Source organism: Mustela erminea, chromosome 1, assembly GCF_009829155.1.
Source record: "Mustela erminea isolate mMusErm1 chromosome 1, mMusErm1.Pri, whole genome shotgun sequence".
NCBI lineage: Eukaryota > Metazoa > Chordata > Mammalia > Carnivora > Mustelidae > Mustela > Mustela erminea.
In genome coordinates this window covers 154,954,066-154,981,958 of record NC_045614.1, presented here as the reverse complement: position 1 = coordinate 154,981,958, position 27,893 = coordinate 154,954,066, and the positions used below count along the sequence as shown (strand labels likewise).

At 45.4% G+C, this 27,893-nt stretch overlaps 1 protein-coding gene and 1 long non-coding RNA gene across 3 annotated transcripts in view; one reads left to right on the top strand and one right to left on the bottom strand.

Moving 5' to 3' along the window:
- Positions 1-27,893, top strand: part of ARHGAP31 (Rho GTPase activating protein 31) — a 113,591-nt gene that overhangs the window by 23,927 nt on the left and 61,771 nt on the right. The gene's annotated exons all lie outside the window — the stretch shown is intronic.
- LOC116593655 lies at positions 1,973-18,902 on the bottom strand. The gene is made up of 3 exons (XR_004286921.1): positions 18,555-18,902; positions 6,640-6,809; positions 1,973-2,393 (listed from the first exon to the last, which is right to left on the bottom strand). It is a non-coding gene; the product is annotated as an uncharacterized LOC116593655 (long non-coding RNA).

Below are 27,893 nucleotides of genomic sequence, written 5' to 3'. Positions count from 1 at the left end.
GTATGCATGTATGTGTGTGTGTGTATTTTTATATATATGCCTCTTATGTATTTCTTTAGAATAGATTCCCAGAGGGGCAGCTGGGTGGCTCAGTCGGTTTAGCCTTGGACTCTTAGTTTCAGGTCAGATCATGATCTCAGGGTCTTGAGATCAAGTCTTGCTTTGAGCTCCCTGCTCAGCAGAGAGTCTGCTTGAAGATTCTTTCCCTCTGCCCCTCCCCACTGTGCTCGCTCTCTCTCTCTCTCTCTCTCTCAAATAAATAAATAAATCTTAAAAAAAAAAAAATGATGTCCAGAAGTATAGTGACTGGATTAAAAGGTGTATTATTAGGACTTTTTTGACTGGGAGTGAAGTAACTCAAAACTACATAGGAATAAAAAGGGAGTAGGGGTGCCTAGGTGGCTCGGTTGATTAAGCGATTACGTGTCTGCCTTCAGCTCAGGTCCTGATCTCAGGGTCATGGGTTGAGCCCCACGTTGGGCTTCCTGCTCTTCAAGGAATCTGCTTCTCCCTCTCCCTCTGCCCTTGCCCTTGCTTGTGCACCGGCAGGCACACACTTTCTCTCTAATAAGTAAAGAAAAAAAAAAACTTAAAAAAAAAAAAGAATAAAAGGGAGTGGTGGTGATTAATTCATAATATAAGAGGACCTTGGCACAGGGGCTTTGGGGGACTGGCTTTAGGGAGCTGGGACCTGAGACTGAAATTTTAACTTTCTGATTTTCCCCCTTGTTTCTGGAATGGGATAATAGCATTTATCTTACAAAGATAAATGAAAACGAAGATTATGCATTTAAAGTGCCTAATTTACAGAAACAACCTTGCACCACCCTCTATCTTTTTTTAGAGCCAAGATTTATATTTTGTCTTGCCTGGGGGTTGAGCTTTGCACTCCATTACCCCTCACGGCACCTTTTCTCATTGTCGGCAGCTTGTGTTCAGATGTGGTTTGTCTGGATGTCCCCCTTGTGCCCTCCTGCAGCTTACCCCAGTGGTCAGCTCCCGGACCTCCCACCCACTGTCTCCGCTCTGCCCAACCTTCTTCCTCCCCAGCCTCCCACCACAGGGCTGAGAGGCCAACGTTGAAAACAAAGGAATCTCTGATGGAGAACCGGCTAGTCTGGGAAGGACAGGCTGGAAGGGGAGGTGGGCGGAGGTTCTTGGGGAGCCCTCACTTTTGCAGTTCCCTCAAAGCCCTCTTGGCTCGGGTCCGGCCTTCTTCAGCCTGCTTCTCTGTCATTTGCTTGCTGCCCTGGGTCCACGTCCGACCCTGCGCCTGGCTCCATGTGGGGCGCCGACGAGAACAGGACCCAGGTGGCGAGGTCCCGCGACACCCTGCCACTTCCGGCCTCCCACCCCTCCGCCCTCTGCCCCCCCACTTCCCAGCGGGGGGCCTGGGATCCTCCCAAAGGGGCCCCCGGCCCACCCACCCGAATGCGCACTGCCCGCGCGCAGACCTCTAGGGGCGACGTCTAAGGCTTTCATTAGGTCAAGGCCATGTTCCCTCCGATCCCTCTCAAAAGGAACCGAGGCGCTTGCTTCTGCTCCCTACGGCTCGGCTTCCTCCTGGGCCACTCCGCCCACGGGTTTCTGATCCCCATTTCAGCGTCTGGAACCCGACACCCTGCGGCTGCGGGAAAGCCCTGCGCCCCCGCGCGCCTCCCGCCGGCTTCCCGGAACGCCTCTACGGGTCTGAGTCACCCGGAGCCCGGCAGCGCCCCACCGTCCCCGCTCCCGCAGCGGTCCCGGGCCTGGGGAATCCCCAGGGGCCACCGAAGCGCTGGCTCCCGCAGCAGCTCGGGGTGCGAGGCACCCGGGGTAGGGCGGCATCCTCACCCTCCCGGGCCAAGGTGCAGACCCAGCCAGCCCTGAGCGGGAACGCGCGGAGGAGGGGCGCTCAGGGCTGCCAGCAGGGGGTCTGTTTGTCTTTTAACCACATTCAGGAAGAAGGGCAACCCGACTGATAACAGGAAAAGAAGAGGCAGAGGCTACATCAAAACTTTGGGAAAATTGTTTTAACTGCCTCACATGATGGAGAGCGGGAAGCCGTGGAAACACCCATGGGGGCTGGTGCAAGCTTCACTTTGCCATTTGGGGCTGGATGGTCTTGGGCAGATCCGTGAGCTTCAGGTTCTCAGGCAAGATGAGCTCATCTTTAACAGAAAATGTTCACATCACTTCTGTGGCTCATATCCTTACTCGCAAAGGGAGGGATTCGTTTCATTTTGAAAGTTTTCAGCTTAGTTGTGAGTTCCTTTTCTTCTTCCTTTCTTGCATCTTAGTTATATTCCAGCTTGTGTTTCCCGTTGTTAACAGTTTTCACATTTCCTTTCCTTCATTCTTACTCTTTCCTCCAGGGAATGGAGAGGTGGATCCTCAGCGAGACACAGGTTACACTTGTGAATGAAAAAGAAAAGTTAGCCCCAGGGACCCTCTGCCACTGTGTGCTTGCTTTCCTCAGGTTCACATGTCAGGCTCCTGCCTTATAACCAAGGGAAGCAGTTCCCTTCAGGTCCAACACGGCTGGGCTCCGTTGTCTATAACTGTAGATGATCCTAGGTCAAGTTACTGCTGTAGTGTGTTCCTCTCTTCTCTCTTTCCCCTTTTTTAGAATGTACTGTCTTCTGTAGCCCCCAGCCATCTCCAGGACATCAGCATTCTTGATTCACTTTGCATCCTCCTGGCTGTCTAGGACGCAGCTCACAAATGGAGAGCCATGGAAAAAGTGGGACAGATTGTGTAATATGTTTGTACATAATCATCACAGTTTTAAGATTACAACGATCCTGTCTTGAAAAGATCAGTACTGGGGTACCTGCATGGCTCAGTTGGTTAAGCCTCCGACTCTTGATTTTGGCTCAGGTCATGAGCTTAGAGTTGTAAGATTGAGTCCAGCGTAGGGTTCCATGCTCAGTGCAGTGCCTGCTTGAGATTCTCTCTCTCTCCCTCTGCCCCCACCGCATTTGTGCTCTCTCTCTCTAACATAAACAAAATCTAAACAACAACAACAACAACAACAACAACAACTCCCTTTGGAAAAAAACAGTACTTTATTCTGAGATTATGTTCTTCCTGACTTTATTTTGAACTGTCCATTCTATTATGAAATGATGATAGTTTGTAAGTTGATGTCTTCTCTCAGAAAAATAAAAAAATTAGGAACCCCATGTGAGTTCTTCAAAATCTTTTAAAAACTGAATTACAAGGCCATCTGACTGGTTCAGTCAGTAGAGCCTGCGACTCTTGATCTCGGGGTTGTGAGTTTGAGACCCATCTTGGGTGTGGAGATTACTTTTAAAAAACCTTGTGGCCCTTCCCAAGGGCATTTGTATACATTTAAAGAAACTGCTGCAATGAGAACCTCAAAGAATTTCTAGAGAGATGTGGGGAAAATATATTTGGCCAGAGGGGCCTTTCTGTACTCACTCAACATCTCGTGCTTACTCTAGATAAAGGTAGTACTGTTGTATCTAGTTTTAACTTCTGGCATTTAGCTTTTACCATGACTTTTAAGGGACTATACCTTTTAGTAAAACGAAGAACCTATTTTTGAATGAGCCAGGTTTTTTTGGTCTTTCAGTTTGCAGATCAGCAGAACAGCTAAATGAAGGTGCTGTACTTTTCCTTAAAAGGTGAAGATTAGGTTCTGTGGGTAAGAGATACATAACACTCCTTACTTCAGTAGGGACATAGTGTGGTCTTACCATGGTACAGTCTTAAATGCTTATTGAACACTCACAGGATGTTTGGTGTTCATCAAAGTCTCCTCAAGTTACAGGGTCACTTCCTTCTGGTGACCAGTAGTGCAGTGAAGTATAACTTGAATCACCTGCCCACGTTCGTACAGATACCACACAGGCGTATTCCTCCCTTTTGGACACTAAGATAAAATTTCACTTAACATGCTTGCTTAGACTTGAGAAATAGGGGAAAGCAGATTTTTAAAATTGGGAATGAGTATTCTAGGACTATTGGGTAGGAAGCCATGGCAGCTTTCATGTACATTATAGTCTACTATTTTAAAAAAGCACTTCCACGGATGACTTCTGTGGATCTTCCCCAAGCCCCCTGTGACTCCTCAAGGCGCACTGGAGAGATACTGTTGTTCCCCGTTTACAGAGAAGGTATTTAAGAGTCTGGCCCAAGGCGCCCACTGTAAGGCCATGATGCCGGGGGGTGGGGGAACTTCCGCTTTCTTTCTCCCACTGATCTGCTGACTCCTTCCTACTTTCAGTCTCCACACCTATAAAGGAATCAGTGAGGCCAAGCCCAGAGCCCCGGAGTCAGGAGACAAAGGGTGGAGGGAAGCCTCTTCTCCTGATTCTTACCTCTAAGAAAAAATGAACAGGCTGGAGGGCAGGCTCTTTGCCAATTAGGGAAAAAATGGTGGGGAGAGGAATTAGAAACAAAAGAGAAGCTAGCCCTGATTTTCAAACTTTGCTGCATATTAGAATCATCTGGGCAGTTTTCAAAAGTCTCACTGCCCAGCAATCACCAAATGCTGATTAAATCAGATTCTCTGAAGGTGGAACTAGGCATTGGTATTTTTTAAAAGCTCCCAGGGGGTTTCACAATGTGCAGCCACATTTGAAGAGGAGTGGCCTTAAGATGAGATCCTTGAACTTTGGTGGGCCCATGGATCACCTATGGATCTTGTTAAGATGTGAGTTCTGATTCAGTAGGTTGAGAGGGAGACATGCTAGTGTTTGAGTTCAGATGGGTGCTAGTCAGGAAGAGCCCCATGAAGGAGGACATGTTTGGCCATGGCTTGGAAGGTGGCATAAGATCTAATACAGGGGTGCCTGGGTGGCTCAGTGCATTCAGTGTCTGACTAGATTTCGGCTCAGGTCGTGATCTCAGGGTCCTGGGATCAAGCCCCCGGTTGGACTCTACCCTCAGCGCTGAAGTCGGCATGAGATTCTCTACCTCCCTTTCTCTCTGCCCCTCCCCCTGGTGTGAGTGTTCTAAATAAACAAACAAACAAATCAATCAATAAATAAAATCTTTTTTAAAAAAGATCTAAAGCAGAAGTATGAGTAGAACATTCTGGCATTGTGGCCTACAGGTGGCCTACAGCTGCGAACATGCAAGGTGTATTCTGGGGAGCAGTGGCTGTTCCAGTATAACTAAACAGAAAACTTTCAGTGATCTGATCTATGCTACTTACCACGTGGTAGTTGACTGCCTACTGTCTCGCATACGGATATGTTCCTTTTCCCTCAAGATCCTGTGTACACATACCTGTGTTTTACTTCTTTTTGTCGTACGTGATGCTCACCACTCAGCTGATTTTGCACTGACTAAGGTTTTGCCTTTGCACTTGATACGCCCTCTGCCTGGAATGTTCTGATAGATACTTTGCTCACTTACTTCCTTTGAGACTTTAAATTGAACTGTTACCTTCTTAGTGGGGCTCCCATCACTTAAATAAAATGTAAAGGGACTTGATCAGCCTGTTTAAATGGAAACATCCTCTTTCTTTCCCCCACCCTCCCACACACTTCTCCCTGCTTTCTTCTTCTCTTTAGTAAGGGTCACCATCTAGTATGTATTTTGTTTATCTTGTATATATTTACTTTCTTATCTTGTTTATTGTCTCCTCCATTAAAAGGCAGCTCCACAGGAGCAGAGAATTTTGTTTGTGTTACTCACTGTTTCCCCAGTGCCTAGAACAATATTGGACACTCCACAAATGTTTACTGAATGAATTAATTAATTAACTGAATTGAATGCATACACAGTACTATTGCCAATGCAAGTAAATTCGTTATTCAGGGCTATGAGAAAGCAAAGGAATTACTTTTGCTACTGTTCCATTTGGAAAAGGAAATGATGACAGTATTTGGTCACTAGGTAGGAAAATTTGGAATAATGTGTTCATAAAAATAAATTTTCCACCCCGATGGATAAGAGATTTGTTAAATATCCCATATTGGAAATCTAGGACAAATGTATGGCTGATCAGAAAGATCAAGTGTCTAAAAATTTCCTCAAGGAAATCGCATAAAGCCTTCAATAATTAACTTAATATCAAAATATTTTAAGATATCATTGATTCTAGTGAAGGGAAAAAGTAAAGTTTACCAAGCATAACAGATTAAATGCAAATGAGATATTAGGAGGAAGAAATACAGAATCTGAGAGGACATTTATGATTGTGAATTTATTGATGAATTGTGGGATTTGGGGTCAGAAGGGACTTTAACAGTCACGGAGTCCTAATGCTTGACTGTACTCTGTCTCCTGGACAGGAAACCCACTACCTCACAAAGCAGACTTCCATCTGTGAACGGTTTCTACATACTGCAAAGTTTTTCTTTCTGTTGACAGTTAGCAACATCCTTATGCCAGTCTTATAAGTGAATAGAGCTATTCATTATCACATTGAAGAACTGCTTTCTTCCTCTAGACAGCCATTTCAAACTTCAGGGATACCCACTATATCCCTTCTCCTCGCCACACACCCCAACTTCTACATGGCACCAGAAACTTCACTCTTCTCCAAGCCCAATAACCTCAGTTGCTCAGTTTTTCTGCAGAGGACATTGTTTAGGTGCAATTGCTTTCAGGATCAGACTCTTCTGAATGTGGCTCAGTCTGCTTGTCCTCCTTTTAAACTGTTTTTCCAAGGATGGAACTTACCGTTCCAGGTGTCGACTGAGGATTGTAGAGTGGTGTTCTCCTTCCTCTTTCTGGACACCATACTTCTGGTAATGCAGCCTGCGGCAGTTCAGTGTCCTTGTCAGCCACATCATACTTTGGCCATAGTGGGCTTCTTGTCAGGTATAATCAGCAGGACAATGACTTGTCCCCTTGGAGAGGAAAATGATACTCAAAATTGAATGCACATTATGTGGCAACTAAGAAATTATAAATTCTTTAAAAATTGAATGCAGTGTTTGCTTACTACTTTCTCATCTGGATTTATAAAGATACAAGCTTTGGGTTCAGACGAACCTAGATTTGAAAGCCACTTGTGCCCCTTCCCAGTTGGGCAGTCTTCACCTCTGAACCTCTGTGCCCTCACTTATTCAAGAGAATACTAATCACCCATTTTCCAAGATTGTTGAGGGGAAGAAACAAAATCATTCAAGTAGATGTCTGACATATCATAGATGCTATTTTTTAAATGCCAGTTTCCACACCCAGCAAGGAACCCAGTGCGGGCTTGAACTCATGACCCTGAGATCAAGACCTGAGCTGAGATCAAGACCTGAGCTGAGATCAAGAGTTGGACGCTTAACCAGTGGAGCCACCCAGGGGGCCCTCATAGATGCTTTAAATGATAGCTACTAGGAAAAGACTAATCATCATTAGTATTCCAAGAAATATCTAGTGGATAATTAAATCACCCATGATGGGACTTAATGACATGATCATATTGTTACCTCACATACCTTGGAAGGAACCTGGAAACCCTATGGCAAGGGTCTGAGGATCTAAGTGAGTCCAGTGTGCCGAGTCTACCCTGAGGCGGAGACCATGGTGGATCCTATTGTATCGCTGCCTCTTAGATCATGGTGGCATATGGTCACCAAGCTCCTCTCTCTCTACTGCTCATCTCCATCACACATCAACACTGCCTGTGTCAAGTCACGTGCAGTGTGCCACATCCACACCTGAGGCCCCAGGTCCTGTGCAAAACCCTTGCAGCCTGTGGGAGTGGGAGCCGCCGAAAGGAAACCTTCAAGAGGTGTTGAAGGGTGCTAGAAAACCTGGAGAGCTTATTACAGAGGATCCGCCCTGGCCTGGATCCTTGGTTTGGGGGCCTGCAGTTCTGGGCCCTCTTTCCAGTTCTTTTCCCTCCTTCCTGGCCAGCCCCAGAACCCAGCTGCCCACACCCTCCTGCTAGAGAGTCTCCAGGGACAGACAAAGGGCCCTCACAGGGCCTGCCCACCCCCTGCAGCGTCTCCACGGTTACAGCGGGGAACTTGGAAACAGGACTTGGCCCTCAGACAGAGGATGCCCTGCGTGCCTGCTCACAGAGCTCTCGCTCATTCCACAGTGGCCAGTGAAAGGACGGACTGTTCTGTGACTGAACCAGGAGTGCATGGAGAGACCGCATCCGCACTGTCCCCGCCGCAGTGTTAGCCAAGCCTCATTGTGTGGGTCTTCCCTGGTGCTGAGGAGCGGGTAAATGAAGACCCTGTCTGGGTAAACAAACAGAGACACTGAGGAAGTCACATGGAAGGAGAATGAGGCTGTGTCTTGAGTGAAGGGGCTCTTGCCCTGGTATCCAAGACTCAGTCAACTGCTTCATAAAACCCACCGGTGTGGTCGATACTTCCATTGAATTGACTGCTTGTTTGAAGTGATCTAATCTCCCCATTAATACTGTGGTCCAAGCCATCAGGAAGGGACCAAACCAGGCTGAAAGGCAAAAGCTACACACTGGGGAAATGTAGGAGATGGGGTTTGGGGATCTTCCCATTTGACTCTTCAGGGACTTAAGAGATCTCCACAGCAGTGTTAGAGAACCCAGGGCTTGCACAAGAGAAGGAGCATGGCGTGGCTAGCTCTTTCTTTGCTTTGCAAGCAGGCTGGTGCCAGCGGCTGGCTCATAGGAACAATCGGCCATCTTGCATTCCAGGCCAGAGGCATGACTCTTCCGTGACCCAGTATCAGGGCCCCATGGTTTTTGTTACAGTGACCCCCAAAATGGGACACAATGTGCCTTCCTTTGCTAGGATAAAAACCAGGGCTCCCGGCCCCCAGTGGCTTTGCCCATTTTTTAGAATTGTTCTGTGATCGACTGTATGGAGATTTTCTTTCTATCATCACATAATAAACTCTAGTTTTAGAATCAAGAAACCTAAGCCCTAGGCCTACCTTTCTGACAACCCTAAAGCAGGTCACCTCTCTTCTTGGAATCCCAGCTTCTTCATCTGTCCGGTGAGGAAGAGGGAGGTGGGCTGGAAACGAGGGCATGTCACAGTTCTGTGGCGAGAGGCTTTGCCTCCTTTATCTCTTTATCCCTCACCCCACAGCGCTTAGGAGAAGCCATTACTAAATGGGCTTTGAGATGCTTTTAAATAGGCTGTGTGGTGTACATTCCAGGCTCAGAAACAGACCTATGCCTTGTATGCGCAATTTATTTATAAAGTGTGTGCCTTTGGAAGCTGCAAGCGTCGTCTTTTCGCTGTCAAACTCTCTCCTCAGCAGGGCATTGAAAGCCACGCTGCTTATCAATAGCTCCTTCAGATCTGCCACACTGCACATTCCTCAGGAGATGGCAGGGCTGCTGGTGGGAGTGAGGTTGTTTATAATTTTTCAGATTAAAATGTCATTGGGTGCTCCTCTGAAACTGCTGATTTGTTTCAAACGTCCACTTCTCATGGTCTTGCCCTTGGTCTGATGAGTTCAAGGGGGGCTTTGCCAGGACCTTGGAGTCCCCATAACTCCATTACTCCCAAGGTCCTCATGCTGAATAATTAATGTTGTTTGAGCCCTGAGTCACATTTCTGTGCCGTTCCGCGCTTGAGACAAGATAGATAATGCAATATCTATGGCTTTCTTTAGAGGAAAAAGAGGATCAAAATGAGCTCTTTGTTTCTTTCTACCTGTATATGTGTCATATTCCTACACAAATCCATTCTGAACTTTAGAACGATTTGAGAGAAAAGAAAAAAAATGGAAAGGGTTAAGGAAAGCAATATTAACCTTTTTTTTTTTTTTTTTTTAATTTGACAGAGAGAGATCACAAGTAGGCAGAGAGGCAGGCAGAGAGAGAGGAGGAAGCAGACTACATGCTGAGCAGAGAGCCCAATGCGGGGCTCGATCCCAGGACCCTGAGATCATGACCTGAGCTGAAGGCAGAGGCTTAACCCACTGAGCCTCCCAGGCACCCCCAATATTAACCTTTTTAGACTTTAAATTAAAAAATACTTCAACTTTTGGACCGAGCACTAATCCATAGGAGTCTTTGATTCCAGGTTGGATTTCGAGGGTGGGAGGGGGAGTCGGGAAGGTGTGTGTATAGTGCCTGGAAATTCTAGTAACTAATGATTAATTCTAGACTGGAATGAAAATCATCAAAAAGCATTCTGAATCTAATGATAAAACATAGTCACTATTTTCTCTGGGTCTTCATATGCCCCAGGAGAATCACCTTGAGGAACCATTTTGAAGAACTTGAGATTTATAAAAATTGATTTAATCATATAAACTATGAACAGAAAATGGTAACAGAATTTTACAAATGGAGCTGTGTTAAAACAGGGCTTCTGTTGACTCAAAAGTGACCTCACAGGGCAGATACTCTCGGTCTAGCCCAGGGCAGGCATCCTGGACCTGGGGAGTGGCCTGCCATGACATAACTGAGGTAAAAAGCTCCCCTGGGTGGAGAGACTTTTCTGCTATTGAACCAACTGGTGCGTCTGTCATTTCTATCTCTGGGTCCTGGTTTGCTTTCTAGAGACACAAAGAATATGTCTTCACCGGGGTCCTCATGAAACCCTTCAAGTATTGGAGAACAGTCTCACTTTGCCCTAAGACTTCTCTTTTCCAGGTTAAACACCCGGGCTTCTTCAAACATTCTCCAAATGAGGTAGTGTTCAGGCCCTCTGGCCTTTTCTTCACCCTTCCAGAGTCCCTATATTTTAAGATGAATCACAAACTGTCCCCTCGCCTGAGTGCCAGATCCTCCCCTCACATGCACGAGGCTTGGGCCGGGTTTGCTTTCTTGGCTGCCTTGCCTCCCTGCTCGCTGCCATCCACTAGTCACAGCTACTGACAATATGGCAGATGTGGTTTTTTATTTTGTTTGTTTGTTTATTTTTAAAGATTTTATTTATTTATTTGACAGAGAGAGATCACAAGTAGGCAGAGAGGCAGGCAGAGAGAGAGGAAGGGAAGCAGGCTCCCTGCTGAGCAGAGAGCCCCATGTGGGACTCAATCCCAGGACCTGAGATCATGGCCTGAGCCGAAGGCAGCAGCTTAAACCACTGAGCCACCCAGGCGCCCTGGCAGGTGTGTTTTAATTTGGTCTTCCCAGCAACTGCCATCTTCATTCTCCAGGTGAGAGCCCTGCGGCTCAGAGAGCATGAGTACCTCACATGGAAGCAGGAAGGGCTTGGTAAGGGATGTTTTTTATGTAACAGTATGCTACCTTGATGAAAGATGCCGTTTGTTCCATATGTTGGGAATACTGGTGGAAAACAGCCCAGCATTCTGGTTCAGACCAGGAGTGTTCATTAGAAAGCAAAGATTACTCTTCCTTTTTCAAAAGGGAAAGCTGAATTTCCATTAATATCAGTATGCCAGTGTGGGCCTGTCATCCCTGTATCTATCCCAACATTTTGGGAGGATTATTTATATTATCTTTTGTATGTTTCTAGAGGGAGATGAGGTTAGCAACTCCACTAACATATTCAAGGAGCATGTAAAAGGAGCATTTCTGTAGTGTTTGAAGTGATTCTAATATACTAGAATGTGTTTGCTACATTCACCCCAGCTATATATTTTTTTAAGTAGGATCCAGGCATGGAGCCCAGTGTGGGGCTTGAACTCATATTCCTGAGATGAAGACCTGAGTTGAGATCAAGGGTCACGCTTAAGCAGCTGAGCCACCCAGGCACCCCACCTACATATTTTTAAAAATACAATGTTATGGGGTGCCTGGGTGGCTCAGTGGGTTAAGCCGCTGCCTTCGGCTCGGGTCATGATCTCGGGGTCCTGGGATCGAGTCCCGCGTCGGGCTCTCTGCTCAGCAGGGAGCCTGCTTCCCTCTCTCTCTCTCTCTCTCTCTGCCTGCCTCTCCATCTACTTGTGATTTCTGTCAATAAATAAATAAGTAAAATCTTTAAAAAAATATATAATGTTATTTTCCTGAGCTTTTTTCTTTTTTCTTTATAATTTGTTTAAAAGTAGGCTCCACGCTCGGTGTGGGGCTTGAACTCACGACTCTGAGATCAAGAGTTACATGTTCTGCAGACTGAGCCAGCCAGATGCCCTGAGCTTTTTTTCTTAATACAAATGATAACTGTTTTGTTTTTTTTCCTATGTTTTTTTTTAATATTTTATTTATTTATTTGACAGAGAGATCACAAATAATCAGAGCGGCAGGCACAGGGGTAGGGGAGCAGGCTCCCCACCAAGCAGAGAGCCCAATGCAGGGCTCGATCCCAGGACCCCGAGATCATGACCTGAGCCAAACAAAGGCAAAAGCTTAACCCACGGAGCCACCGAGGCATCCAAAGTGTTTGTTTTATAAAATGCTGCTACTTTATTATTATATTGGATATTGTCCAGCTTATATGTATTTGTGTATTTGGTGGTGCTCCACTGTGTTTGTAATGCTGGCATACCCATGCTTTCTGTGTTTACAACTGTTTTCATCATTGACAGTTGAAAAAAATGAGCTCAGGAAGGTGAGAGGACCTCGCTCCAGATTCAGAGTCGGAAGGAGGCAGAACCAGGATAGAACCTTGTTCTGACTCCTGCCCGGTTATTTCTTTTTGCCAGCCAACTTTTGGGTTAGTAGGGCTTTCAATCATTTCAACCTCATCCATGAGGTTTTTTCGGCAGTGGCTTTGTGAGAAGGATTCAGGTAACATTGTAACAATGTAAGAAACATTCTGTTTCTTCAATGTGGAGAAGTGATGCAGGTGGGTGGAGGAAACATTTGCCTCAGGAGGTGGGAGTGGCTCCACCCTCGCTGTGTTTGGTCCCTGTTGTCATGGGCAGCCTTCTCAGAGTCACTGATTAACCCCGGCGCAAGTGTGACGGAGGGAGGGTGCCGCCCACATGCGCCCTGGACCGTGCCATAGCCCCTTTAAAGACGAGGGAGGGTGGAACCAGGTCCTGCCAGGGTGGCCGATGCCCAGCATCCCTTCCCACACACAGGGAGTCCCTTCTGGTGCTTTACTGAGCTCCCTTACTGGTTTCCCTTGTCTCCTGGCTCATCCTCACCTCCTGTGGGGCTTGCCATAATGCCCCCTCCCCAGCTCCTGCCCTGCCCCTGTGGCCTGACTCCTTGGCATGGCTGCTGGCTGCCCAGACACTTGCATGACTGTTGATTCCTTTGGCTGGACTCCCTAATCCCTGCAAGCTCTCCTCCTGGTTTCAGACCCTTAGTGGAACCCAGACTCAGCTTCTGGAAACATCCAAAGGGTAGCTCTCAGCCCCCCGGTGGTGCACTCTTACTTAACAAAGGCCAGATTTTCCTATGATGAGGGAGTTGCGACCTTAGAACTGTGCTGTCCCCTCAAGTCCCTGCTCCTGGGCCCTGCCAGCCAGTCTGCTGGGGGGGTGATTTATCCGTTCTCATCCATACTGGGGCACCAGAAGAGTGGAAGGGATGATAGTAATAATCACCCGCACGGGAGGATAAACAAGGACCATCCCTGGCCAGTGGGGATATAATCTGGGGTGTTATCAGCCTGACTTTACTGTTAGAAAAACACTGCCCAGCTACCGGGATGGACTTTGCACTGAGCATTGCCCCACCGTGGACGCTTTACATGCATGCCTTATTCATTTAATTCTTACAATATTCCTCCATGTATAACCTTGCCCCTCTTTTATGGAGGAGGAGACCGAAGTTCAAAAAGTTTAAATCATCTGCTTGAGGTCACATCTAGTAAGTGGTAAGCCCAAGCCTGACCCCAAAGCCTTTTTTTTCATCCTTTGTGTCTTGATCAGTGTAATGATGAAACCCATAAATGTAACACATTTGGTGGAGAGATGACAGAGACAGCCCCCAAATTAAAAATGAGTTTGGCTCTAGAGAAAGACTTGTACATTGATCATTTGGAATTCAAAATGCATTTTCCCATGGAAAAAAAAAAGTCTAAAATGGTGATTAGGTTCCAAGACCAACCACCAAAAATCTATGCAGACTATAATTTCATTGTGGTTTACTCCTCTACGTAATACTGAACTGGAAGAGGAAGCAGAAACCATAGGTTTCTATCATGGTTCTTTCATTTGTCGGCTGGGTCACTTCAGGCAAGCTACTTAGCCTCTCTGAGCCTCAGTTTTATCATCAAAACTGAGAAAATAGGGGTGCCTGGATGGCTCAGTCAGTAGGCCGACTCTTGATTTTGGCTCAGGTTATGATCGCAGTGTTGTGAGATGGAACCCCACGTCAGGTTCCACACTCTGTGGGGGAATTGGCTTGAGATTCTCTCTCCCTTCCCCTCTGCCCCTCCTCCCACTTTTGCTCTCTCTCTCTCTCTCCTCTCTCTCAAATAAATAAATAAATCTTTTTAAAAATTGAGAAAATAAAATACCTACAAAATGCTCAAATGCAAAAAATTATAAGAATCACAGGAAATATTGCACGTAAAACTCCTTTAAAATTAGCCCTTGAAGTACTAGAGGAATGGACTGCCCGCTTATGACATTGCCAGGAGGCAAGTTAGGTTTCCAAGAACTCTAAGTAGAGACAACAACTCCCTCTAACCAGGTAAGGTAGTGGGAAGAGGGGTGACCATGCCAGGGCGGTCCTGGGAATCTCTGGGGAAATGTGCCATCCTTAGAGCAGGTGACCCTGTGAGTGAGGGGACGAGGGATACGGAAGTATGTGGAGGGAGGAGAACACGTAGGCTCTTACTGAGATTTGGGGTCTCAGGAGAAGAGAGCTATGAGGCAGCCATGCCACAGTGGAGGGCTGGACTCTGAGGAGCAGGGGCATTGGGCCCTGGCTGGAGGGAGAGGTAATCTCCAGGATAGTGTCTCCACAGGTATGGGAATAGGGGCTCTTACTGCTTTGGGGGTTGGAAAGAGCCACAGACACTTATCGATGGATCGGTAACAGTTCATCAGTCAGTATAAGGGGCTCCGTGTTGGTCAGGGGTACAAGGAATCTAGGGCCTTGGGTTCATTGAATTTAAAAACCATGGTATCTGAGTAAAACTTCTCTACAGAAGACTCACTTAACCATATAAAAGTTTTTATTTCATTCTTAGGGGCTCTCCATCCCCCCCAAAATGGGACTGTTACCTCAGTATTCTTTGTGTAAAATTTAAGCCCCAAATCACACTTTTTTCTTCACATAAGCAATTTATATCAGCCAATCACCAGGTGAGCCCTGGTGGAGCCATACATGGAACGTATCATCAAGGCACAGTGGTGGGAGAGGTCCAGCCTGTGTGCCCCAAAATGAGGAGTGCACTGTGTGCTGAGAAGCCAATAACCATAAAACCAACTAAGAGTGGGATTGCTTTTCTTAATCACCATGCGCTGGTAGTTCTAACAATGACAGTGATAAAAATATCCTTCCCCACAAAAGTCTTTTGTTGGTCTCAGTTCTAAACAATTGCTATGCTTATTATTGTATTCTAAGAAAAAGTTGTGTTGAAATAGAACTGACCTACAATTAACCCATTAAAGACAGATGGATGGCCTATAATGTATTCAGAGTTGGGCAATCATCACCATAATGAATCTTAGAACATTTTCATCACCCGAGAAAGAAACCATTCCCTCACCTCTCTGCTTACTCCTCCTGTGCTACACAACCAATAATTGCTTTCTATCTTGACAGATTTGCCTCTTCTGAACATGTAATACGAGTGCAATTATACAATACTTGGCTTCTTGTGTCTGGCTTCTTGCACTTCAAAAATGTTGTCAGGGTCCATCCATGTCATAGCATGTGTCCGTACTTCTTTCCTTTTCGTTGCCAAATAATATCCATTGTATGGATACATGAGAGTTCATTTATTTACTCAACAGCTAACGGACTTTTGGGGTGTTTCCTCTTTTTGGCTATTATGAATAATGCTATTATGAAGATTCATGTACAAGCTTTTGTGCAGATGTATGATTTTATTTCTTTTGGGTTTACATACCTAAAAATTCGATTTCTGGATCCTATGGTAAATCATTTTAACATTTGGGGGGACCTTGAGTTTTAATAATGTATATGCAAATATATTTAGTGTGCTAATACATTTTCATGACTTATCCTTTCACAAACATTGTATTCTACATGGATGTTGACTTGGAGAACTCCCACTTCTATAGCCATCTGCCAACCCATGTGAAACTTCAGTTTAATGACCGTCCATACTGGCTTGAATAGTTTGAGCTCATTTCAGGTGCAGGTTGTGTCTCCAACCCCCGTGGTGCTACATATTCTTGCATTTAAACAGTGGATGTGAAGTAAATAATGATAGCACCATGCTTACAAACAAGGGAGAAACAGGACATAAATCATTATATGACTAATTTAGTTTTTTTTAATTTGTGGTTAAAACTCGAGATAGTGAAACAGTATAAACAGTATAAACTGATATTTTTACTTTACAAGTGCAAATTTCAATTCATACATGAAATATTTTACTGAATTTGATTAGCTTTTAAAATGTAATTATATTTTCCCTTTTTAAGTGATTGACTTAAAACTCAAGAACAAAATAAGAAATAATAACTATTACTATATCACTATTTATTGTATGCTAATTACTAAAAATAACTTCATTTTATGAAGGAAGGTGTTATTAAAAGTGATCTGCTTTGGGGGTGCCTGGCTGGTTCAGTGGGTTAAGCCTCTGCCTTCTGCTCAGGTCATGTATTGATCGAGCCCCACATTGGGCTCTCTTCTTGGCGGGGAGCCTGCTTCCCCCTCTCTCTCTGCCTGCCTCTCTGCCTATTTGTGATCTCTCTCTCTCTCTCTCTCTCTCTGCGTGTATGTCAAATAAATAAATAAAATCTTGAAGAAAAAAAAAATGATCTGCTGTGGGTGTCAGATTATTTTTATTGATCTGACACTGGGCATGGTACTGTGTATGAACATGTACAAGACAACCAGGTTATTTAGGGAATGTTTCTTGCATAGAGTAAGCTTGACTTGGCAGGGAAAGATGGAAACAGATTAGCCTGTTTGTAGCCAGTAGTGTGGAAGGAATTCCTGGCTAAGTTATAGGAATAGGGAAAGGTACAGAGTAATGAATTACCTGGATATATCAAAAATGAATGAAATGTAGAAATTTGGGGAGTCTGAAGAAGAGGGTAAGCCTGGATTTGGGTCTGGAATAGAAAGCCATTTGAAACCCCCAAGCAAAATTTTGGGGGAAGAGGGTTTGAGTTCATTATTTTGGCCGCAATATGTAAGATGAATGGGAACGACAGAAGACCACAATTCAAAGTCGAGTTACAAGGCTGGTCAAGTAACTGGGACATAAGCTAATGACTTTCTCCTTTGGGTGGAAGTTACAGGAATGGAGAAGGAACAAATCAAAAAAGATCTAATAAACTCAACATAGGAAAGATGTGATTTTCCCCCTAAATTGTCCTAAAGGCTTAAAGCAGTTCTTCTCAAAATCCCTGCAAGGTTTTTTGTAGACATAGGCAAGCTTATTCTAAAATATCTAAAAATAACCGAGAGCATCTGACTCTCAGTTTTGGCTCAGGTCATGATCTTAGGGTCATGAGGTTGCGACCCACATCAGGCTCCATGCTCAATGTAGAGTCTGCTTAAGACTCTTTCTCCCTCTCCCCTCTATCCCTCCCCATCATCAAATAAATAAATAAATCTTTAAAAAAGTTAACTCAAAATGGGTCATGACTTATATATAAAACACAAAACTATAAAACTTTTAAAAAAGATTTTATTTATTTATTTGACAGACAGAGATCACAAGTAGGCAGAGAGGCAGGCAGAGAGAGAGGAGGAAGCAGGCTCCCTGCTAAGCAGAGAGCCCGACATGGGGCTTGATCCCAGGACCCTGAGATCATGACCTGAGCCGAAGGCAGAGGCTTAACCCACTGAGCCACCAAGGTGCCCCCAAACTATAAAACTTTTAGGAAAAAAATAAAATCTTTGGGATCTTGGATAGGAAAGAGTTCTTAGACTTGACACCAAAGGCATCCATAAAAGGAAAAATTGATTAACTGGACCTCATCAAACTTAAAAACTTAAGTTCTGCAAAAGACCCTGGTTTCCAGGTAAATAAGGTACAGAGGGGAGAAGAAATTTGCAAACCAACCACATTTGACAAAAGACTTTCAAACCTTCACAGTAAAAACAACAACAACAACAGACAATCCAATTAGAAAATAGGCCATGAGCAGGCGTTTTATTGAAGAGGATATACAGATGGACAAGCACATGAAAAAATGTTCATCATCATTAGCCACTGGAGAAATGCAAATTAAAACCAGAGTGAGATACACGTCACGCAGGCATTTTGAATTTGCTGAGCCACACGTCTATGACACACATTGAGGGTCTGGCCTATAGAGATGAATAATTTAGCCAGCTAAAGAGCTTAGGTGACCCCAGTCATCGCCATCTCCTAAGGTTATTTGTCCTCTTCTCATTTTTATCATATAAATTAAGTGCTCTAGTGGTATCCCCAAATTTGGGGATCCACAAAGGTCTCTAGAGGTATCGCTCTCAAATGCCATATAAAATTCCAGGAGGATTCAGTGACTGAGTGGCTAGAGGAGTAGCTCTAGTGTCTATGAAAATTGGCAACAATCAGCCACGTCAGCAGCAGCTACTTGAGGTGGACCACGCTTGGGCCACTTACCGGCTGTGCGATGTGACAAGGGATCCCTTTCTCTGAGACTCAGTTGCCGGCTCTGGAAATGAGGATGATAATTCTTACCTTGGGAGGCATTGTGGAGATCAGATTGAAATCCGTGAATGGAGGTACTCAGCCTCATTCTCAGCGTGGGGGTGGATATTGTTTCTGCACACAGCCAAGGCCACAGTTTCCAGGAGGAGTTTTAAGGGACTTTCTGAAGCGGTTTAATTTTGTTGACCAGATGGCCAGGACTGTCTGAGACAATTCCGTATTTATTATTCTGCCTGGTTCTTCTCTTAAGTATTCTCCTGTTTGTCCAAGCACATATCTTGATTGAAAAACCCACCGCTGGTATTATATAACCACCAGAAGTCTGTGCACAAGACATTCCTGCTACCTCTCAGGGCCCTTCCAGATGTCTCCTCACTTTCTGACACAGACTTAGGAGTCCTGGGCACTCCTGGAATGTTGATCTAAACCATTCCAGGCTGCATATCCCAGCTTGTACCCAACCAGTTACTGCCACTTGTTTCTTAAGATGGCAGTTGTTCTACTTTTTCATATTCAAAGTTATATTCCTTAAAGTAAAATCCCTCTGTGTTCCACAGCCTGATGTCCTGTGACCCGGTGTGTGTGTGTGTGTGTGTGTGTGTGTGTGTGTGTGTGTGTGTGTGACAGAATGTGTGGTATAAATGTATAGGCTCTGAAAAAGCAATTCTATCCTAGGCCAGCAGCTTCAAGGACTTTTCTTGTTAATAAGCCCTGCCTCTTCATCCAACTCGAGCAGGGCTCTGCTGAAAACAGATTGAGGTCATTCGTGTGTAAATGGAAACACACCAAGAAAAAAATGAATACCAAATGTACATCAAGATCAAAAGAAAAAATAAATTTCTCAATGGAATACTCAGAACTATGCAGAGACCATTGGTTACTGCTGGTTCACAGAAAATTGAAGGTCAGAGCATGTTTTCGTGAAGTTCTTTAAAAGGCAGGGACTAGCCAGAAGCTATGATTTGAGTATCCCACAAGGATGATTTCCCAAAAAGCCAGCTGAATCCTGAATTACACAGGGAATATGTTCTCCCCCCAAACACTGTAATAAATGTAAAATACAACTAGGAGGATCAAAGTCTGTGGGACCCAGGAGGTCTGAGCACAATATTTTCATTTAAAAACAAACATACAAAAGATTGCAATGGTATTAGCAGCCATGAAATACTTGATCACAAATTATACTTGGATGGATTTCCAAAATCAAAAATATATTAATGTATTTTTATAATTAACTTTCTATAATTTGCAGTCAAATGCTCTACCACTGAGCTATACCCCCAAATTTTCTATAATTTTATTTATATATATATATATATAATAATTGATATATCCATCATGACAAACCAGTCCTCTTGCTGAGCATTGTCTATAGAGTCAAGTTGGCTCCTTCAGTGTAGACACATTCATTTACATAGTCAGTCGCCCACCCCTTCAGGAAGTAGTTACTGAGTACCAGGAGGTTCCAAAGGCCTGCTGAAGGAGGGACAGAGTAGGGGGCCAGTGAGAGAGTGGGACTGGGAGTCAGAGAGACTCAGCTCAGATATTAGCTCCACCACATGCAAAGTGACCGATGTTCAGCAAGGGAGTCAACTCTTCGCCCCTGAATTCTCAGCTGTGAAGTGAGGATACGTCTACTTCCCTTGCAGGTATGCCTTGAATGAAGTAATACATATGCAGATACTTAACCGCGTACCTGGCACACGGTCAATGTTGTAAGGAAAAGGAGGAGCAAGGGGAGCTGGTACTCCAAACGTTTAGACTTCCTAAACTCAGACATACCCTGGTTTCTTGCTCCCTCCTTTTCTGAAAGAATGCTGTCAAGATACCCCCACTGACCCACACACTCCTACAATCAAAAACAGACTTGGTGGGCGCCTGGGTGGCTCAGTGGGTTAAGCCGCTGCCTTCGGCTCAGGTCATGATCTCGGGGTCCCGGGATCGAGTCCCGCGTCGGGCTCTCTGCTCAGCAGGGAGCCTGCTTCCTCCTCTCTCTCTCTGCCTGCCTCTCTGCCTACTTGTAATCTCTCTCTGTTAAATAAATAAATAAAATCTTTAAAAAAAAAAATAAATAAATAAAAAAAAAAAAAAAAAAAAAAAAAAACAGACTTGGTCACTAAGAAAAAGGCCCCCCGCCCCGGAGGTGGGGGCATGCAGAGACTAGCTTAGAAGACAAAGCTAATTAGATATCAAGACTGACTTTATCCTTGGCATCCCTTTTCTCCCAGAGACCAGGTGGGGATATAGTTTTCCCTTACCTCTTCAGGGAGGAGAGCCCACAGACACTTGTGGACATCCAGAGTCCTCTGACCAGTGAGAATTCTGGCTCCAGAATTCTCCAGAAACACATCCACACCTGCTGCCCACCCCTTTCTCAGTTCCTCCTCATATCGGACGGAGGGAGCTCACTCATGAGCTGAGTCTCACGGACCGGCCCAGGCTTGGCCAATATGACAGAGAGGAGTCAGGGGAGATCTGTGGTAGTGGTTTTGTGGCTATGAGGCTCAAGGGAGATACTGCTGTGGGGCAGGCAGCAGCCAGGAGTGGGAGATGGACTCGGGAAATAAGGTTACCATATTTAGCAAATAAGAACTACAAGACACTCAACTACATTTTAATTTCACGTAAATAATAAATCATGTTTTAATATATGTCCCATGTAATATTGGAGGCACACTTACACTTAAAAATTATTTGTCGTTTATCTGAAATTCACATTTAACTGGTGTTCTGTATTTTTGCTGGCAGACCTACTCAGAAAGGGAATGAGGACAACATTGTCCATTTTCCCATGCTTCTGTGTGAGACCGGATGAGAGGCAGCATCTCTGGGCAGACCATGAATCTGCTATTCGGTGGGCTGACCCTACTATGGCTACAGCCTGTGTGGGCTTGTGCCTTTGAGGAGACATTGGGTCAGAATCTCTGTGCAGAGCACGGTGCTGGGTGCGAGCAATTCAGAGAAAAGTAAAAGGGTCCCTGACATAAGGACACACTCACCCTAGAGGACCAAAGTCCAAAGAGACAATAACCACAATAAAAATAATAATGGCAAGTGTTAATATTTACTGGGAGCTTACTGAGGTATTGTTCCATGCACTTTGCAGATTATTTTATTTAAATCTCACAACTACTTTCTGAGGTGGATTTTATTATTAACACCAGTTTACAAATAAGGAAACTGAACATTAGAAGCACGGTAACCAGAGGGGCCTGGGTGGCTCAGTCTGTTAAACATCTGACTCTTGATTTGAGCTCAGGTCATGATCTCAGGGTGGTGAGATTGAGCCCTACACAGGGCTGGGCACTGGGTGTCGAGGCTGCTCAAGAATCTCTCTCTCCCTCTCCCTCTGCTCCTTCCCCCTTTTAAAAAAAAGTGCGGTAACCATATAATTTTTTTCCCAAACTGGAAAATGATTTTAAGTGAAAAGGATTACTATTTGTTCTGTAATTACACAGAACAGCCATAAACTGGAACCAACCAAAGACACCAGGATGATGGCCTCAGCTTACAGGAGACATGCCCACGTCTCACTGGTAGAAAGGTGCCGTGGGAGGATTTGAACCCAGGTAGAGTAGCTTGAGAATTTATCCCCTTAACCAGAAACAGAGAGGAGGAGATTAATTTCAATGAATTCCTTCCCATTAGACTCAAATCCCTGAAGATGAGGCCTCTTGTTTTGCTTTCCATTGTGTCCTTGACGTGAGCACCCGCCACCCAAGCATAGAGTGGGTGCCAAAAAAACGCTTGACTGACAGATGAATCTGGGAAGGCTTCCTGGAGAGGGTGGGACGGGAGCATAGGCTGAATAATCGAAAAGACTAGGGTAGGGACTGCTTTCTCTTCCTTGATCTCTCCCTCTTCCTGGATGTTTGAGGGAAGATGAGTGAGAGATGGCCATTAAATGAACTAATAAGCAGGTGATTCCAAACCAAAACGTTGGGACAGGACCAAGAAAAAGTGTGTGCTTGAGACTAAGCCACGAAGGGCTCTCTGGTAGCCTTTGTCCACCCCATCCATTTACGCAGTCACCTAGGCGCCTGGGCACCCAGCCCTCTCCAGTCGCTCTGGAATCTCATGGATTGCAAACTGGTCAGATCGCCGGGGTTCCGTGGCACCAGGGCTGCTCTGTCCTCCACACAGAGCTGATCTTCTCAGTAAGTCCCCCGGAATTTCCCCAACCCAGATCCGGCCTGCTTTCCTGTGTGTTCCCAGCAGAGCCCCTGGCCTGAGGCTCCCTCCCACACCCACACAGTGGCCACAGGCTGCTCGGAGAGTGCCTGCCTACATAGCCTGCAACTTCTACCTATCTTCGGGGACCTTAAGCCTGGGAGGACTGTTCTTTGTGAGCCCACAGTCCTCTCTCAACTGGAGTCAGGAGGTCTTTAGAACAATAAACAAGCCCCTCCTCCTTGCGGAGGATCAGCTACTCACTTTTTAAGGAGAGCAAGTTTGTAGAAAAGGAGAGAGAGCCTCTGGTGGCTGACTCCCTTTCCTCTCTCTCCAGAAAGGTTTCATTAGACCCGGCTGACTCCTGCCTGACAGCGGTAGAAAGATCGAGAAAGGGCTCTTCCTGACATTTTTGTTTTACCCACGATTTCACTGCATGTGATTGAGCTAACCAGAGTGTCAGCTGAGGTCGTGGGCAGTGTCTTATAAGTACAAGATACTTCTTTAAATCCCAGAAGTTTGGCACAGGCTTTTACACGTGGGGATTCAATAAACACACTTAATTTGGTTTGACTGCTCGGGGTGTGGCTAAGCTTAAATATCATAAATTGCTTTTAGTGCTGAAGTGTGTGTGTGTTAGTCTGGGCCAGAGAGAGGCCTACCAGGTATTTAAACCCTAATTCTCCAAACTGAAAAGAGAGGAAATCCTGCTCCCTCTTCAGTGCTCCTGCCCCCCTTTTCTCGGGCTCTCTCCAATTCTCGAACTTGACCACCATAGAGCTGGGGGACCTTGAATAGGTCCCCACACTTCCTAGACCTTGTGTACCTGGCACTGAATCAGGCAGCTTCAGCAAGAAGATCTTAAGGCCCCTCGCAACTCTGCCATCCCAGAATGCCAGGATGCGGCTGCCCAAGCAGTGGGGAGCAGAAGCAGAGTGTGGAGTCAATGGTTGGGGATGGGAGAAAAGAAATAGGAGCTGCGAAGGAAAAAAGCCCGGGAGACAAAGGTGCTCTTTGCCTCTACTTTGGTCTTTGCCAGGACGATGGCATCTTGCCACGTGCCCCATGAGGCCCAGCTGATGCTTGCACATGTGGGCCGGCCTGTCCTTTCCCTCATTCATCCACGAGTGCACGCTCTGTTCCAGGTGCTGCTCGGAACGGGTCATCCGTAGACTGCTGAGCTCGTGAGCAGCGTCTTCTAAGTGGGGTAAGATGGAATAGCTCCTCGTGCAGTTTACAGAATAGAAGAAAAGCAGTTGTTTGACAACAGAAAAAGGAAACCACTCAATTATGGGTCAAGTGTGTATCGGTTACTCTAATACTATATAACAAGTACGCCCTCCTTTTTGGGATCAGAGATGGATTCCCAGAGGAAGTGACCTAGGGGTGAATCTCTCAGTGCTTGTGTCATTCCCGGAAGGTCTCCCCACCTCTCGATTCTCCCCACTATGCTTGATCCTGATGGATGTTGTAAAGCACCAAGTTTTTACCATCGTTTCCTTGATGGAAGCTTTACAGTGGCCTCCTCGTATGCAAATTTGAGTCGAGACTTAGTCTTCCTTTGGAGCCTCTTCTAGGCTGTTACACACAGGACTAGCTGCTGCCTTCTGGTGCCCAGAATGCCCCCAGAGGCATCCCCGACCCCTTCCCTGACCCCTTCTGAGTACCCAGGAAAGGGATCAGGACCTGAGCCTTAGCATTTAAAAGTTGCCTGTCCCTGGGCTACCCTTGGATCAGATCTGACATGCACATTTTCTGTTGCAAACTGCAAACTGCAGACAGTTCCAATCCTGAAACTGTTACAGAAAAAGTGAGAACGAAAGTTAGAAATTTAAAGCAAAAGAGATCTGTGATATCTGGCTCCTCGAACTCTGGACATTGAGGGGATCTAAATGGTACACCAGCATTTTCTTCACTAGTTGTCTGGATCCTTTATCTATTCTGACTACTTCCTCCTCCAAGAAGGTGCCTGGAAATCTGACAGTAGTTCTTTGTGCCATCTTCATTACTGAGCAGTAATCCTAGGTATACCTGGTGAAAATCATGTGTAAAAGCGGGGGTATAATAGTTGTGAGTGAGGGAGAAGAGGGAGCACATTCTGGTAATTGCAAAATCTAGTCTCTGAATGAAAGCTGGTTCCTTATAGAAGACATACAGAGAATAGGAGGTCATTTTTGAGCTGCAGAGCCCCAAGATAAAAGCTTGAATATCACCATCCCTTGCTGTTTCAATAAACCACCGATTGCTACTAATTTTTGCCTGATTTTACATGAAGGATAATCCATCACCTGTAAAGGTAAAGATGAAGTCTGTCTGCCAGAGTACATCTTTTGTTGGGATCTGTCTGATTCATAGAAGAAGTTGGGAAGAGGAACATGTTAGTCTCCAAAATACTCTACATCGTATACTTCAACTGTGTTCCTCGGGACCACAAAACAGAAACTCCCAGAAATTAGGATATCTTGATTTGCACCATAAAATAACATCCAGAATTCTAGATGATACAGCAGAGATTTGTGTCCCGCTTTGAGCGATTTATTCTGTTTGAAGTTCCAGGAAAGTTGTGGGATGGTGCATTTCAGTAGGAGGAAGGAGAAGGCAAAGGCGCGAGCGGTGGTCTTCACAGAACCTTGATGGCACTAGAGAACGTAGTGTTGGGGCAAGGACCACAAAGACCCAGCTATCCCTGCTATGGACCTTGGTGTTTGCAAGGGAGAAACACGATCAGATCTGTGTTTTTGAAATCTCATTCTGGCAGCTGGCAGTGAGATAGATTGGGTAGACTCTGATTCCTAAAAACCCCAACGATGTCATCCCTCTGCCACCTCCCAATCCCTTCAAGTTCAGTTGCCCCAAGAGCTCCTCCCAAATTATTTTAACAAAAAAATTTTTTTTTAAGATTTTATTTATTTATTTGACAGGCAGAGATCACAAGCAGGCAGAGAGGCAGGCAGAGAGAGGAGGAAGCAGGCTCCCAGCCGAGCAGAGAGCCCGATGCGGGGCTCGATCCCTGGACTCTGGGATCATGACCTGAGCCGAAAGCAGAGGCTTTAACCCACTGAGCCACCCAGGTGCCCCCCCTTAACAAAATTCTTAAAGAGGATCTCTCTCTGAATTTCTCTAAGAGTAAACCTGAGAATTTGCAGGGAAATTGCCGGGAGTCTCTACTTCTGTGAAGCCGCCAAAGGGCTTTTGCCTGCTGATATGTGAGAACCTCCAGAGCCTGGTCTCCTGGCAGCCCTCCTTGCCTGTCTCAACCATTGGGAGTGAGCATCTCTTCAACCTCTGGGTCCCGTGATAAATTCTGTGTCTGTAGATAGGCCTGATGCAGAGTCTTAGCATATGAACACCCAAGAGATTTTTAAATGCTAACAAAATGAGTGAGATTTGGTGATTTTTTCTTTTTTTTTTTTTTTTTAAGATTTTATTATTTATTCGACAGAGAGAGATCACAAGTAGGCAGAGAGGCAGGCAGAGAGAGAGAGAGGAAGAAGCAGGCTCCCTGCTGAGCACAGAGCCCGATGCGGGACTCGATCCCAGGACCCTGAGATCATGACCTGAGCCGAAGGCAGCGGCTTAACCCACTGAGCCACCCAGGCGCCCCTGGTGATTTTTTTTTTCTTTTGCTCAGCTATATTTTTACATTTGCCGTACTTGGATAATAATCATTTTTTTAAAAGTTAAAGAAAATAAGTCTAATGAGCACCTAGTATTTGCAAGCACTGAGCAAACTCATGTAAGAAATGGGTTGACCCAAAAGGGTTACATACCGCAGGGAAGTGCTCTTGTTTTCGGCAGGAAAGAGAGGCCTTATAACAACAGGAAGCACTGGGAGGCTGAGGAACCCAGGCTTCCAAGCAGAGCTGTTCTGGAAACAATGGCTGCCTGTGGCTCAGGAATATTGGGCAGGAAATGAAAGGATGCTGGGGCAGGGGTGCAGCGGGGAGCTGATAAGCACTACCTGGTTGTTCTTCGGTGGACTTACAGGGCCGACGATGAAGTTGTTTTTTCTAAATGCTCCTCATCTTTCATCAGCAAATGTGATTTTAGAAAAACAGAAATGAAAAGAACCCAGGGTGCCATAGGTCTGGAAACCATTAGGAAGCTGAGCCTCCTGGGAAACCAGAAGGTACAGTGAGCAAGAGAAGGTATTTCTCACCCTCAGGGCAAGGTCGCCTCAGGCAGGGGGTGGGGTGTGGCCTTCAGATGGACTCACACCATTTCAAGCTAAGTCCCCCAAGGCCTCCCCACATCCGTAATAATAAAAATAGCATTGAGCTAATAGGAGTTCAGTTATACCAAGGGAGATATGTGTAAACCTTCTGAGATTGACCTTTGTATCTATTTAACACAAATTTCCATAAATACGGGAAGGGTAAGTTTTGGGAGACGTTCCTACAAGTAGGAAACAAAAATACAAGTTAAAAAAAAAACAAAAACAAAAACAAACGCTACCACTTTGCCCTGGAAGAACTAGGTAGAAACCATCACAGGTGAGAACTTGAGCACTGCGGGTAGAAGCCAAGTCTGTCTTCAGTCTCGAGCCCAGCTTCATGCAGAAAGTTCACGCCCGGGGATGTTAGACCTGGAGGAAATATTAGCCGTCATCTAGATCCAAAACTTGTTCTTGGTACAGATGAAAGTCTGAGGCTAGGAGTGCCTTCCCCCACCACCCACCACCGGAAGATATACAGCTGATTCTTGTGGCTTTAACTGATAAGAACCTAGCCCCTAGTACCTGTGGGAGAATTCAAAAGGGAAACAGTTACTCTCCTCAAAAGTCTGAAATCTGGTATTTGGGGGGTCAGGATGAAAACTCAGCTTTCTTATCTCATTGTTTTACATCCTTGTCCATCATCAGGTTGCTCTTGGACAGGAAATCACCTCTGCTTCCTGCTGCTTTCTGGTCTTCCCTGTGCCTGGGCTATGCCTCAGTTTCCCTAGCTTGGAGGTCATATTTATAAAATGTCCTGGAAAGTGCATGAACTTTGGTATTGAACAGGCTTGTAATGGCACCCTATCTTTGCCACTAGCTGTTCAACCGTGGGCAAATCATCCAACTACCTAGCATCTGAGTTGCCCATCTATAAAATAGGAATAGGTATGCCTCCAAGACAGGGTTGTGAGAATTAAATCATTAAGCATGTTACTCCACATAGCATTTGATGAGCGCATCCCATGACCACCCACTAGGCATGC